The following is a 14,970-nucleotide window of genomic DNA, read 5'->3' on the forward strand; positions in this document are numbered from 1 at the left end:
GAGGGCTGGAATCCACGTAGCCTTAGAACGGAGTTATTCTGGGCCGAGTAGCATCAGTGGTTAGTGGATCGTCCTCTGGGGACACTGGCAGGATATAGGGTAATTCTGCAATAAGATCTGGGCACGCATGACAGAGCAATCAGGGAGTTAATGCTCTTATGTGAATCTGGCATTTTTGGATGGATATATATTGTGAGCAGAAAGGTACAAGCGTTCTGGATCCACAAAATATATTATTAAACTATATCCCTGCTATTTATTGTTCAAGTTATTGTGGGAGGAATGAAAGAAGTTGCTTGGTTCATTCCTTCAAAGCTAAAGTCACTTGGAAAAAAAATTGACGATGTACCTGTTTCAATGTCATCTGCATCTGAGTCAGTTTTAGTATGACCACCTACAAGATAGGAGTTGAAAGAAAGCCGTTAGGAAAAAAAATTAAGTTCATGATTCATATTTGCCAAAAGATGGTGCTCTTGTATCTGTTAAGATCATTTAGGCAGCAAGGAAGAGGAAAAACAACATCCTTTCAAAGAATCCGAAGGCATGATTCCTAAGGCTGTGGAATAATGAGAATATACTTGCATTTTGCCATGTTGCGTTTGAAATATAAACAACTTAATTTAAGAGCTAGGCTTTCCTGAAAATGTACTATTAAACAGCAGCCTCCCACAAGACAGTAAACATACCAAATTAAAGCACTTATCAAAGATGCAGGATCCTGCAGTCATTTTACTGTCTTCCTTTCCAAGAACAAAGCTGGAATGAAAGTGCAAGAATGTCAAAAAAAAAAAAAAAAAAAGGAGATAGTAAAATAATATATCAAAGGCATACATGCTAGTTTGAAACCCAGAATTTCATTGTTTTGCTATGTAAAGATGAAGACTGGGTTTTCTGTGTTTTGCATTAAATGTGTAATTTAGCATCTCCAATACAATCATTGTGCATCTTCTGTACACCTGGCATGCATTCAGGATTTCACTTCATTCTCAAAACAGCTTTAAGAAGTAGGTATTACTCCTATCAAATCTATCTTAGCGAGGGGGAAGTGGAACTAGTTAAGAGACAGCAAACATTTGGAGCCAATAATTGAACCCATTCCAGCTGATTTCAAAGCTCACTGTCTTAACCACTAGGCTCTAACAGCTCTGTAAAGATTTTACTTAAAATTTGAATCCCAGGTTAATAGAATATATTATTTAAACTTTCCCAGTTTACTGTTACTCTTGTGTGTAGTCAATTATTTTTCATAAACGTTTGAAAGTAGTTGGCATATCTTCTAGAGTCCTACATCTTTGGACAAAATGCCACTGATGCCAGACATGAGTGCTGTCATCTAAGACAGGTTTCTCTATCTGGAAAGTAACTGCAGTAGTGCTTACTTTAAGGACTGTTGTAAGAAATAGAAGTAATTCACATATAGTGCTTACATTCAGTATACACTCAGGTTATGAGAGAATTCTTTTCAAAAAATATCTAACAAAATGTGATTTCATTCTACATGCAAACTCTAAATCATCAGCAAGAAAAATTCTTATGAATAAAATGACCAAGGCAAACATTCTATCCTTTGAGCAAAATTAGAACATATATTTCTAGCATAGGTCTGTTCAACTCTAAAACATTTGTTAAGTGTGTAGCTTCAGAATTATCCATGTGGGGATTATCTTTTAAGTTGCAACATCATCCTTTACTAAGAGATTCATAAAATGATACATTTTGAAGTTGTAGTTTGTTTTAATGCATAAATAATGTGATAAAATTGACTTGTTTTGTAAAGTGCGATGAAAGTTAAAATGATTATTCTAAATCATCAAATTCTGGTACTTTCATTACTGAATCAAGATTATGTAAAATATTATTTTGCCTATTTCTTTTACCCATAAAGTTCTAGATTCGTTTATTTCCTGGGGAAAAACCCTGTGATGAATCGTAACTGAATCAAAATTTTACTGAATTTAAATAATTATCTTGGAAGTAATGAGTGTACCACAAACTTAAGTGAGGGCTATGTATACAATTAAGGTATTCAGGTTTGTGTGTGTATTTTGTGTTTTGACTAATATTTGACTTAATTTAAACCCACATATGTATTTCCAAATACCTCATAACAGCTATTTTTATTGTGATTTTCTTCCACTATAATTCCCTAGTGTAATTTAAAGTTGAGAGTTGCCCAAAGCCATATCATAAACGTATGTTTAAGAAATCCTCAGTCCCTTGGTGAATTTAACACATCACCTCCTGCATTTCATTACGTGGATTAGTCTCTAAAAATGGAAAACAGCTGGCCTTTGCCTGCTGTGTAACCTCCTCCCATACTCTTCTCCAGGTTACATAACCCCAATTCCCTTAGCCTCTCGTCCTAATTCCTATTTTCTAACGTTTAAATCACTCTGCTGATCAACCTGGCCCTCTTCAAATTTACTCACCTCTTCATTATGCTAAGCCGTCATAATTCACTAACCAGTTCTCAATCAGTAAGAAAGCAGCTGCCACTCACCATGTCCCCCGCTGGGTAAGAAGTGGCCCGTACAGAAGAACAGCCACTGACACATAAAATGGAGTTGTTTCCAGCTACTCTTTGGACCGATGCATTTGTTTATATTCATATCTATCAAATTACAGATTTATGTCGTATGCCCTGGGTGTCAGGCCTGTTGCTCTCAGTCAACAGACTTGTTCTGGTATCTGCAGGGTCCCTGGCTGTGCTGGTGATACAGGGTGAGCAATACAGGCTTGTCCACCTGGTGCTCATATTCTCATGGGGGAGTCAAATAATCACTGAAATAAACTGTAGTTACTATGAAAAAATTAAGTATTAGTGCTGAGAGGAAAATAAGGCACTTATAAAATAGAAGGACGTTGAGGCACAGGGCACAAAAAGCAGGAAGTATGGTTATTTCTTCACTTTATTGCCTGAGAGATAAAAGCTTGAATCTCTAATAATATAATAATAATGATGCTGATAGAAGCTAACGTTCGTTGAGTGCTGGTGGGTAATCATGCATTATATTGACTGGTGTGTATGAATTATTTCACTGACTCATCGTTACCGAGTCCAAGCTTGTACTGCTCACTGCACAACAGGACAGTAAGTCGACAGGTGAGTTGTTGGGGCAGGGAATGGAGGCTTTATTTGGAAAGCCAGCAGACCGAGAAGAAGGTGGACTAGTGTCCCAAAGAACCGTCTTGCCTGGGTTAGAATTCAGTGTTCTTTTATGGTAAAAGGGGAGGGAGTAAAGTCAAACACTTCCTAGTTCTGGTCAGCCTCCAGAGGAGATGTATTAGTTTCTAACTCCCTGCAGTCATTCACAGGTGGGCCTGATCAGGATGTTTTCTGTGAGCCAAGCAAAGGTATTTTCGCTTAATGCTCATTACCTGGGAGGAAGGGTTCCCAGAGATGGGTCCTTAGGTATAATTTAAGCTTATAGGGAACATTCCTTTAGTGATTAACTTGTAATAGAACACAAAAGTTTCTTCCCTATTACATCATCACAAAAATTTTACAAAGCAGATACTATTACTAGTCCCATTTCCTAATGATAAAAACTGGGGCTGAGTAACTTTGAAGTTATGCAGCCGCTAAGTAGCATGGCCTGGAAACAAAGTCAGGTCTTTTTGAGTCTAGAGCTTAATCTTTGAATGGTGCTGTGGAGATAAGGGTGGGAAAGGAAATTCTCTGCTTTGTCTGTAGCTTTGTCCTCCTAAGACAAGACGCACTCTTCCCAGAAGGCTATTTCATGACTATCTTTTATTCTCAAGTATTCCCTTGCGGCGGGGTGCGGGGGGCAGTCTCACACCATCACCCTACTCCAAGTAGTTCTATAAAATATTCCTTCTAACTCTGACACTATTCTCCCTGAGATTATTAAAGAAGATTTTCTTCTTAGGGAGTTAAATCAGCTCAATCCATGCCATTTTTTTTTCTTTCACAGTAGCAGTTGATATGGGCAACTTCACTGGATGGTCTGCCCCTTAAGCGGGCTGCTACAGGGGCAACAGGATCAGTAACATAAGGCTTAAGATCTTGAGTGTTGTTAAGGTCTTCTGTCTACTTGGGGCATATGAATCCCATGAAACAGACTCCACTTTTCTGGAGAATTTGTGTCTGGGTTGTCCGGACTCCTAGCTAGACCACGCACATACACTAATAATGAAATTCTTCACAAGTGGGAATTTTAAGTTAGGAGACTGTAGTCTTAATCATATGATCTAGTTAATTTCCCTATAATACTTGTATTTGAACAAAGCTTGTGTGAGGAAATAGAGTACTGTAAGGTAGTTTATCTTCTTGGCCATTGATGATTGCATTTAAATCACAGATAATGCCAAGATCAACGTCCAAGTCAGGACTTCCTGTAGTCCCCTGCTCCCTGGTTCCCCATGGAAGGTATGATGTCATTCAGTTTCCACTCTTACCTCTTCTCTGTTTGCTGTATTTACTGAAGGACACACCCTTCCTGCATCCTTGGTCCTGCGGTCTTCACTCTCCCATCCATTCCTGTTTCTTCCCACCACAGACCTCCACATCCACACTCTTCCCTGCATTCACTGCAAGACATGAGCTTCCTGGGAAAGGAAAGCCGATACTTCTTTTTACATGGATGCCCTTCAGTGAAAACTCTTCCCTCTGGCTCTGCCCCTAGTCCTGCTCTTGTTCTCACTGGCTATGCCTCTCTTTGGGCATTTTGCCTTTATAAATTGGGCTTGGCTAGTTTCAGATCAGTGATCCTTTTCTGGCTAAGTTTATGATATTCTGCTTTCTTTCTATAGGAGACAGAGTCAGGCTCATCATGTTGAATTAATGGTTGCTGCTTAAGAGTTCTCCTGTAGAACGTGGAGCTCTTCAGAGGAAAGAAAACTGTATAAATCCAATAAAAAAATAAATACATAAATAGTAAGAGGCTGGCCAGTGCTGAATACAGTGAGATTTTTTTTTTTTTTGGTTACTGTGTAAGAGACACTATAAATTACAATTTTTCACAAGTGTGGCAGTCTTACTAAAAGGAGTAAGATTATCAGGAATTTTCCCTTTCTCCCGAGGATAAAGAGAGAATATAAATGGGCTTAAATTGTAGTAGAAAGAATTTGGGTTCGACACAGTTTGTTTCTACAGGGCTATTCTATTTAAGTAGATCTGATCAGTATGTGAAGGTCATTAAAAATAAACTGATGAAAAATGGACCTGCACGTGATGCTAATCCTCCTTTCCCCAAGCTGATTGCCATGCTCTGGGGACATTCTTCATATGCTGGGTGACTGTGTGTGTGAAGGAAAGACAAGTGTAGCACATTGAGTTTCGTTTCTGACTCGTAAGTTGAGGTGGCATTGTGTTACAGGCATAAGCTTGGAGATCAGAAAAACCAGTATATTCCAAAACCAGTTTAATTTTGTGAGCTCGGGAGACTTACTTATCCTTCCAGAAGCTTGGTTTTCTCAACTTGAACTTGGAGATGCTATCTCCTACCTATTAGGATTATTAAGTGATTTACAAGAGGATATATGTGAAGTGCATGGCATAGTGATTGGCACACATCAAAACTCCAATAACTGTAGGTTAAATCAAACCTGCAGTCTCATTGTTCACATGTCTCTAGATCTTAAATAAGTTACTGAGAACAAGTATCCCCTTTCCCTCCTCACTCTTTCCTCTTTCTCCTCCTACCTACCTCCTTTTCTCTGCCCAAAATTAACTGGCCTTCCACTAGGTATCATATTCTATACTAGGTACTCCGAACAAAACTGAGGACTCCACATTCTAGTAAGAGGTTGGGGCAAACATCTAAAGGAATATCTTCAGTCAATGGTTCATGAAATCATATTGCCATTTTCAGACTGAAGAACGACCAGCCAAGGGCATAGTAAACACATGTGCTGATATTATTAGAACTACAGCTCCTTAACATCTTTTCCTGTGGCTTAAATGCAGGTGAAATATCAACAGGGTTTCTCAAGACAACTTGCTCTCTTCTTCAGTGTTTTGATGTTATCTTGTGGCCTCTAGGTTGACGTTCTTTATCAATCATCCCTAGTCGAATTTAGAATCCATAGGTGGGAGATTTATGATTAAGCATTTAGATTTCGTGTAAAACCTTTCAAAAATTAGAAAGGACAAAAGGACACGACTACACAAGAGAACAGAGTGGCAAAGAGATCAGGTGATGCAAGGAGTCAACCTTCTAGAAACTGGAAAGCAGATGATACGTGATGATTCAGTCAACACACAAGAGAAATCTATTCTGTGTTGTAGGGGGGTGGGGTGACCCAAGAAACAAGCAAATTTCCTCTGCTGAAGTACAAAATTCCAGGGAGACTCTGAAATTTGAATGATCAGAAGCAAGAGTACAACTTGGGGCTGGAACTGGGACTCATGGTATGTTTTTAAACTTTCCAGCTCCCCTCCCCAACTTCCCACAGTCAGCTGATTCCATCTTTCCCATGGGCAGAAGACTGGAATTTTACTTTTCAAAAAAAAATTATTGAAGTATAGTTGATTTACAATGTTGTGTTAATTTCTGCTGTACGGCAAAGTGATTCAGGTATACATATATATATATACCTTTCTTTTTTAATATTCTTTTCCATTATGGTTTATCACAGGATATTGATTACAGTTCCCTGTGCTATACAGTAGGATCTTGTTGTCTATCCATCCTATATATAATAGTTTGCATCTACTAATCCCCAAACTCCCAATCCATCCCTCCCCCACCCTCACCTCCCCCTTGGCAACCACAAGTCTGTTCTCTATGTCTGTGAGTCTGTTTTGTAGAGAAGTTCCTTTGTGTCATATTTTAGATTCTGAATATAAGTGAGATCATATGGTAATTGTCTTTCTGACTTTCTTCACTTAGCTTGATAATTTCTAGGTCCATCCATGTTGCTGCAAATGGCATTCTTTCATTCTTTTTTATGGCTGAGTAGTATTCCATTGTATATAGGTAACCACATTTTCTTTATTCATCTGTCGATGGACAGTTAGGTTGTGTCCATGTCTTGCCTATTGTGAATAGTACTGCTGTGAACATGGGTACATTATCTTTTTGAATTATCATTTTGTCTGGATATATGCCCAGGAGTGGGACTGATGGATCATATGGCATGGAATTTTACTTTCTAGAGATGTGAACTTAGAAGTGCACTTGGGGCACTAAACACACTCTAGGGTGGAGGTGGGACTTGCTATTAAAAGTAGAGATTTAATAAGTTTACTCACATAATGATAAGACCCTGTCTCACTGCTTTCCCCTCTTCGTTGCTTGGATGTGGACAGTTTATCTTATTGATATCCTCGTCCTCTGCCTCACCTGATTCCCCAATCCAAGGGGACAGAAAAAATTCCTCCCCTGAATAAAATAACTAGCCCAAGATAATACCAAGAGTCCCTCCAAGATCAGTTGTTTTCAAAGTTACACGTTAGGATCTTCTGGGGGAGATTTTAAATATTCCGATGCCTGTGTCTCACCTCAAATACCAGTACTTAAGGCACCCAGCAGCCAAGTTTGGGAAGTACACCCTGGAGGGAGACCCGTCAGTCAACAATCGTGCCCTTATCCCTAGAGCTGCCACTTTGCCGTTAGCGTTCCCCTTATTATCACTAAGCATTTGAAGAAAGCTTTAGTGTGAAAGAGACAAAAGAAAAAAGAAAAAAGTTAGAATATGAGATTCAGAGAAACAATGTACAAAGGAGGCAGGCACTCCAAAATCTGTAAGTGTAAAAATAAATATATGGCACATATAAAAAAAGAACAAGTCATACACCGAAGACAAAATGAAAGAACCAGAGAGAACCCTTTGAAATTAGTACAATTTTATAGCAGTAAAAAATCATTTGAAGATTTGTAAAGCCAGTTGAAGCAATTTCTCCCCAAAGAGGAAAAATGATTAAGACGCTAGCTTGCTACTTACTAGCTGAGTGACTTTATGCTAATTATCTGTCATCTATCCTCAGTTTCCTTATCTGTACAATGAGGTAATAGTAAATGTTCGTTATAGGATTGTGAGAATTAAAGGAGTTAATAAATGTAACTTAGAACCCTGTACTATTATTAGTAATAAGAATAAGAGGAGAGAAAGTATAAGAACATGAGATTATTCCTTGTTGTCTAATATGCAACTGAAAGGACTTCCAGAGAGTAAGAACAGAGATCATAGAGGAGCCAAAACTATTAAGGAAATAACATGAACGCATTCTCCAGAATTAAAGTTTTCAGATTGAAAGGGCTCACTGAATACTGACATAGGAAACAAAAATAAAACAAAAGCAATAGAGCGCATCATTGTGAAATTCCTCCAGAATGTAAGGAAAAGAGAGATTGTAAAGCTTTTTAGAAGAGAAAAACAGATCTACAAGGCTTTTTAGACTTCTCAGTTTTAATCCTGGCCGCTGGAACATGGGAAAATTATTCCCGGCCTAGAATTCTATACCCAGCTAAATTAATATACTTGTGAAAGTAAAATAAAGACATTTGAAACATGTAAGGAATCGAAATAATTATTCTGACTATCCTAAGGGTATACTGGAGGTTTTGCCACAACTAGGGGAGAGAATTTAAAAATGAAGAAACAGAAGGATCCAGAAAGCAAGGAACTGAACATATGGCAAATAAAGTCATCATTCAATGGTGCAATGAAGATTCTTGGAACACATATTTGAGTATAACTGTAGAATAATTTTCTTAGAAGTAGAGTTACTGGGTCAAAGGATATATGAATTTTAAATATTGACAGACTTTGTCAAATTGGCCACCAGTAAGGTCATGTCTTTCTGACTTACACGATCTGACAGGCCGAAAGGGTACTCCACTTTTAGTGTGTTCCTATTTCTCTTAATATGAATGAAGTTATGCATATTTTTCATATATCCATGGTCATTTATGTTTCCTTTTCTGAAAAAAAAATCTTCAAATATGTTGAACATTTAGTATTTTTACTAAATGTCCAACCAACACATCCTATAATATACCAAGTATTAAGCTAGTCACGGAAACCATTTACTTTGTAGGCAGGGGTGAGATGAGAGCGGCAAATAATGAAACCGCTCGGTGACAGGTGATATGACGTCTATACATAATGTGCTGTATGGAACCATATTTTAGCCTTTTCATCTCTGATAGTATTTTCTAATTTTGATGGCTCCTAAGTTATATTACTTTATTTGGAACAGTATTTTATCTATTTTCCAGAGCAAAAGCCTTCAGTTCATATCGATTTTGAAACGTTTAAAGTTTACATTATTTAATATGCTGTGAATAGAGCCCCACCCCCATGTCCCCAGCCTCATCATTCTAACCATCCCGCCCCCTTCCCGGAACTGTGGTTCTCAGCTCCATTCGTGCTGAATGCTGGGCTCCTCCCCTCCCCAGGCCCACGTGCCAGACTCTGTGCTACCGTGGAGTTTGCCTTCACGCCGTCCCATTTGCTGGAATGCCCCATCCCCGCCTTAGTAGCCCTCTCCTCATCTTGGAGACGGGGCACAGATTTCACCTTTTCCAGCATGTTTCTACCCTCTTCCCAGGTCGTAATAAGGTAAAACTTCTGCATAATAACTTCCCAATAAAAATGTATGCCTCTCCTATGACTGACTTATACCGTAGAGGTTGAAAGCACGTTTATGGAATCAGACAGATCTTGGGCCTCTGCCATTTAACTATATCTGAATACTGTGTATTCTTGACCAAACAAGTGATGTCATTTTTGTGAGCATCATTCTTTCTAAATGAGGCAATTATTACTAATGCCTACATTATAGTGTTGTAGTGAGTATGAAATGCAGTATGTACCCACTGCCTGGTACATAGTAAGCACGTTGTTCAGTCCCCCTAGGAAGCGAGTTATGGGGCTTTTCCATGCCCACTTAAAAAAAGTTAATTATATTTATTTTTGGCTGCATTGGGTCTTAGTTGGGGCATGCGGGACCTTCGTTGAGGCATGAGGGATCTTTCCTTGCGGCGCGTGGGCTTCTCTCTAGTTGTGGCGTGCATGCTCCAGAGCGCATGGGCTCTGTAGTTTGTGGCCCACAGGCTCTCTAGTTGAGGCATGAGCTCAGGAGTTATGGCGCGTGGGCTTAGTTGCCCCCGTGACATGTGGGATCTTAGTTTCCTAACCAGGGATGCAACCCACGTCCCCTGCATTGTAAGGCAGATTCTTTACCACTGGACCACCAGGCAAGTCCCTCCATGCCCACTTTGATGGTCCACTGCCCTGGGTGTTAAACTGATCCATCCTCTTTTTTTTTTTTTTGAAAAAATTCATTTGTTTTGGTGCTGGTGTAGTGATGTTGAGCCGTTAAAAAGGAAAATGTCAGCATATGGCTCAGGCAAACTTAGGGTCATTTACAGGTAGCTGTTGATGGAGGTGTTCTCAGCCAGCAGTCACTGGAGGACCAGCGCCTCAGCTGTTGTGCAGGTTTTGGCTTCCACTCAGCTGCCAGGAGTTGGATGCGAGTGGTGTTCCGAGATTCTTGGGCGGGCCCTCCTCCTTTCCTTGCCGTCCGCCTGTCCAGACCTCTTAACTCTGTCTCCCTGAGATTACACACCCACCTCCTTACTCCTTCCCACCTGGAGGGAGAAGGACTCTTAGAGGTACTCTTACCCTCTCTCTTTGCCATTTGGTCTGCTGAGGTCACTGCTGTGATCTGCTCCTCTCCACACCTTTCATTTTCCCTCCTCTGCAGCCTAGTTGGAAGATCAAACAACAGTGACAATAGCAACAATCTTTTTTTTTTTCTACTGTTTCTTGGCCATCTTGATATAATAGTCTAAATAGACCCTGACAAGAGGTGGATGGAAATGTTGGAGAAATGGGTAATATTTCAGAATAATGTATCTCACTATATACACTCCAACTGGTTATGATGGTACTTTTAAAATTATAACATTGCTTATTGGTCCGTATCTCCCATCAGAACATAATCTTACTGAGGGCAGTGACGGTAGCTTTGACATTTTTGCTGTCCTGGTCCTTTATCACAGTCACAGGCCCTGAATTTTGATGTCCCACTAGGCTTAACACTGTTTTGTTCACTTATGTATTATTTATTGCAGAAAACATTTAAGGGATGTAAGTTTGCCAACATCAACATAACTTTTTAAGTTAACACAATAATTGCGATACAGTTCTTTTCTTTCACTTTAAAAATTCGGTTGCAGCAGTTCCCAGGTTCACATTACAAATTCCAATAATATGCTCACGCAGTTATTGCTCTAGGGTAGTGGTTCTTCAGTCTCCTTTCAAGTCACCAGGGGATCTTGTTAAAGAACAGATTCTGATCCAGGGGGCCTGACGTTTTGTGTCCCTAAGAAGGGTTCATGTTATGCTAATCCTTCTAGTTCATGGATTATACTTTGAAGCGCAAGGCTCTGGATTAAAAAAAAAAAGCCTCATGCAATACAGAAACAAGGCAAATGGATTGCAAATTCTATTATATGATGTCAGTATGCCATCAAAGCATAAAGAAAAAAACCCATAACGGCAAATAAATAACATCATAAAGTGTTCAGTAACAATTAGTGAAATTATATGCAAATAATATTCAAAACATAAGCAATAATTCTCTCTCTTAATAACTGGTAGCTGCACGGTAACTATTTATGGGTGATTGTTGAAATGCCTGCTGATTGTTTTCGAATTTCTTCAGGTGTTATGGTAAAATTTAGACAACTAGTTTTTTGCTAATATAGTTGACAAAATGTGTATTTGATTTTCAAAGAAATTCTACTTTATTACAAATGGCAATTATAAAATTACAGGGATGAAACAAGTCCTGAATAATCTGATACTTGCTTAGATTATGAATCATTTACAGTTAAACCACCACAAGCAGATTTATTCTTAATTGTACTAATGAGAAACAGCAGTGTCTGTCGTTGGCAAAACAGGATTTAATTATAGTTCTAGAGAAAATCTCAACATTGATTAGTTCCTATTAAAACATCCAATATATGCAAAATCAGGCACAAAAAATTCTTAGTGAATGTTTTAAAAGTACTCTGCAGGGCTTCCCTGGTGGCGCAGTGGTTGAGAGTCCGCCTGCCGATGCAGGGGACCGCGGGTTCGTGACCTGGTCCGGGAAGATCCCACGTGCCGCGGAGCGGCTGGGCCCGTGAGCCATGGCCGCTGATCCTGCGCGTCTGGAGCCTGTGCTCCGCAACGGGAGAGGCCACAACAGTGAGAGGCCCGCGTACCGAAAAAAAAAAAAAAAGTACTCTGCAAATAATAAATAATTTTTATCATGCTGTCATGATTTTTATGTGTACTATGCAGTGGTGAAAATTAGAATGTTTGCCAGATGATAAAGTGGCATTTTGTTTGGTATTGGAAAACATCTATGGAAAAACATTTGAGCATTTTGCTGCTTGAAAGTTGAATTAATTTCATAGGAATTAAGAAAACTTAATAAGCTTAAATGTCTCATAGAAGTTGTTCAACAGATCACGAAACAAATGTCTCCTCTGATGTAAAGAGGTAATTTCAATCATGTTTAATGAATTGAAGAAAAATTATACTGTTTCCTCCAGCAAGGATGCTGCTGAATTTCTAGGCATACATGCTTGCTCTTTGCCCTCGGTATTTCCCACATCTGTTCTTTTCCACTAATTCCCATCTCAGTAAAGCAGCAGCAGGTTTGCTTGATTACACATGTGTACTTCCCACTTGAGGGCATGTGTGTGTGCACACATACCCGCACAGCACTGAAACGTTACTATTTTAGGTGCAAATTGAATAAATTTTGGGTCAAAGGATGCAATTCTTTAAGAGAATTATATCTATTACTAAAATTTCCAAGAATTAACATTTTTTCTAAACAGTTTTATCAGTGGGAATTTTGAGAGCTAGTTTTTAGTGTTTACTTGTCTATTTATTATAATTTTATTTTGTTTGTTTACTACAGCATTCAGGTCCCCAACGTCCATTTGCAGGCTTCGGTTGTCCGAAGCACTTAACTCATCCAGAGGAAACTTGAGGTTGAGGAATAATTATTTTTTTCTCTTTGAAGTTTTAGAACAGCAAAAATGGAAGTCTTTTTTTTTTTTTTGCTTGCGGTACGCGGGCCTCTCACTGTCGCGGCCTCTCCCGTTGCGGAGCACAGGCTCCGGACGCGCAGGCTCAGCGGCCATGGCTCACGGGCCTAGCCGCTCCGCGGCATGTGGGATTTTCCCGGACCGGGTCACGAACCCGCATACCCTGCATCGGCAGGCGGACTCTCAACCGCTGCGCCACCAGGGAAGCCCGCAAGTCTTAATGTCATGTCATTTACTTGTGAGAAAGTCCCCTTAGCTCTCACTCCAAAGTCTATTTATTTAGGTGTACCCCCAGTGGCTTTAGTTTTCTGGATTCATAAGCTGAGGTAGAACAGAAGCAGCACATTTGAAGAACCTTGGGGATGAGCGATGTCCTAAAAACAGGTATGCTGACAACAGGAAGAGAAAGATATAACTCATGGCAAAGCATAAGAGACGTAAGTCTAAAAATGATTATACAACATGCAAGCAAGCGTGATCCCACACTTCAATAGACTTCAAAAACACGTCTGTAGCAACAGTTCTAAATAACGATCATGAGTCAAAAAGGTAAAATTAATTTCACTATACTCTGATTAAGAAGACAGGATGGTCATAATTTGGAAACGAAAACATGCTTCAAATTATTTCAGGTATCAAGGATATATTCTTATCTGGAACAAAGCCTCCCCCAGCAAAGCCAGACCAGTGCCATGGCCCTGTGCTAGTAGGACTATGGCATGGGCAAACCTACAGTTACATAAGCTGCAGTCCTTAGCTGCCCACAGTCTGGTGGGACTTGTCAAAAATATTAGTGTGGTAACTGCAACTAAAATTGTATACAAATATGGTTTTATCATAGAGGAGGGAAGGATCAAATCAGTTGGGATTCAGGAGGTCTTTATAGAGATTACTAAACTAGGTCTTAAAGGCGTAATAGACAGTCATCAGGGAAGAAAGGTACATAAAACATGGAGGTTTTAATAAAAGTATATATACATTTCTTCCATTAATTTCCTCTTTGCATTTAGTCAATTATTTGTTACCCTAGGGATAATTAGGACTATTACAGCAGGAGGAAGTGGAATAGATATTATCCCATAAATGGTAGCTCATGCATGCCGACCACCGATCCAAACACCCATCCATCCATCCATTTATCATTATGTACTTACTTTCAGAGAAAGATTACCACCCCCAGGTAGATTTGGTGTTGTGTTGCTCAGGTGGATGGTTGGGAGAAAAAGCTGATAAGGTGCATTGCTGGAGAAGGCTGGCACCTGCCCAAGGCAATGGGTCAGGATCTGTAGGTAACAGGTGAAGGGGCGTGTACTCAATACAAAGAAACTGTCCTCTGTCATCCCATCCCACATGCTGTGGCCTGAATGTTTGTGTACTCCCCCCACCAAAAACTCATAAGTTGGAACCTAATGTCCATTGTGATAGTGTTAGGAGGTGGGGTCTTCAGGGTCATGAGGGTGAAGCCCGCATGAGTAGGCTTAGAGCTTTTATAAAAGAGACCCCACAGAGATCCTTTTCCTCACTGAGGGCACAGTGAGTTGGCAGCCTGCAGGTGGAAGAAGCTCTTACCAAGATCTGACCAGGCTGGTACCTTGACCTTGTGCTACCAGCCACCAGAACTGTGAGAAACACATTTCCATCTGTGATGTTTTGTTATAGCAGCTCACACAGACTAAGACAGCACACCATTGTCCTTCTCCACCCAGTAGCCAAATTAGTACCTGCAGATAATCAGTAATGAGAGCTGATAATCTTTGATGACTTATTTTACCCTCGTGAAAGGTGAGGAATGCACCCATGGATCATTTCTCAGAATTTTTCTTCCGCTGTATAATGAGGCTTTGCCGAATCCCACTGAGAAACCCTCTTTTAAGAGGTCCAGACTATTCACTAATCCCACTAAACTGGAAAATGGTACTTCCGTCTACCTAGAAGTGAGGATGGCAGT

Source organism: Delphinus delphis, chromosome 1 (genome assembly GCF_949987515.2).
Source record: "Delphinus delphis chromosome 1, mDelDel1.2, whole genome shotgun sequence".
NCBI classification, from domain to species: Eukaryota; Metazoa; Chordata; class Mammalia; order Artiodactyla; family Delphinidae; genus Delphinus; species Delphinus delphis.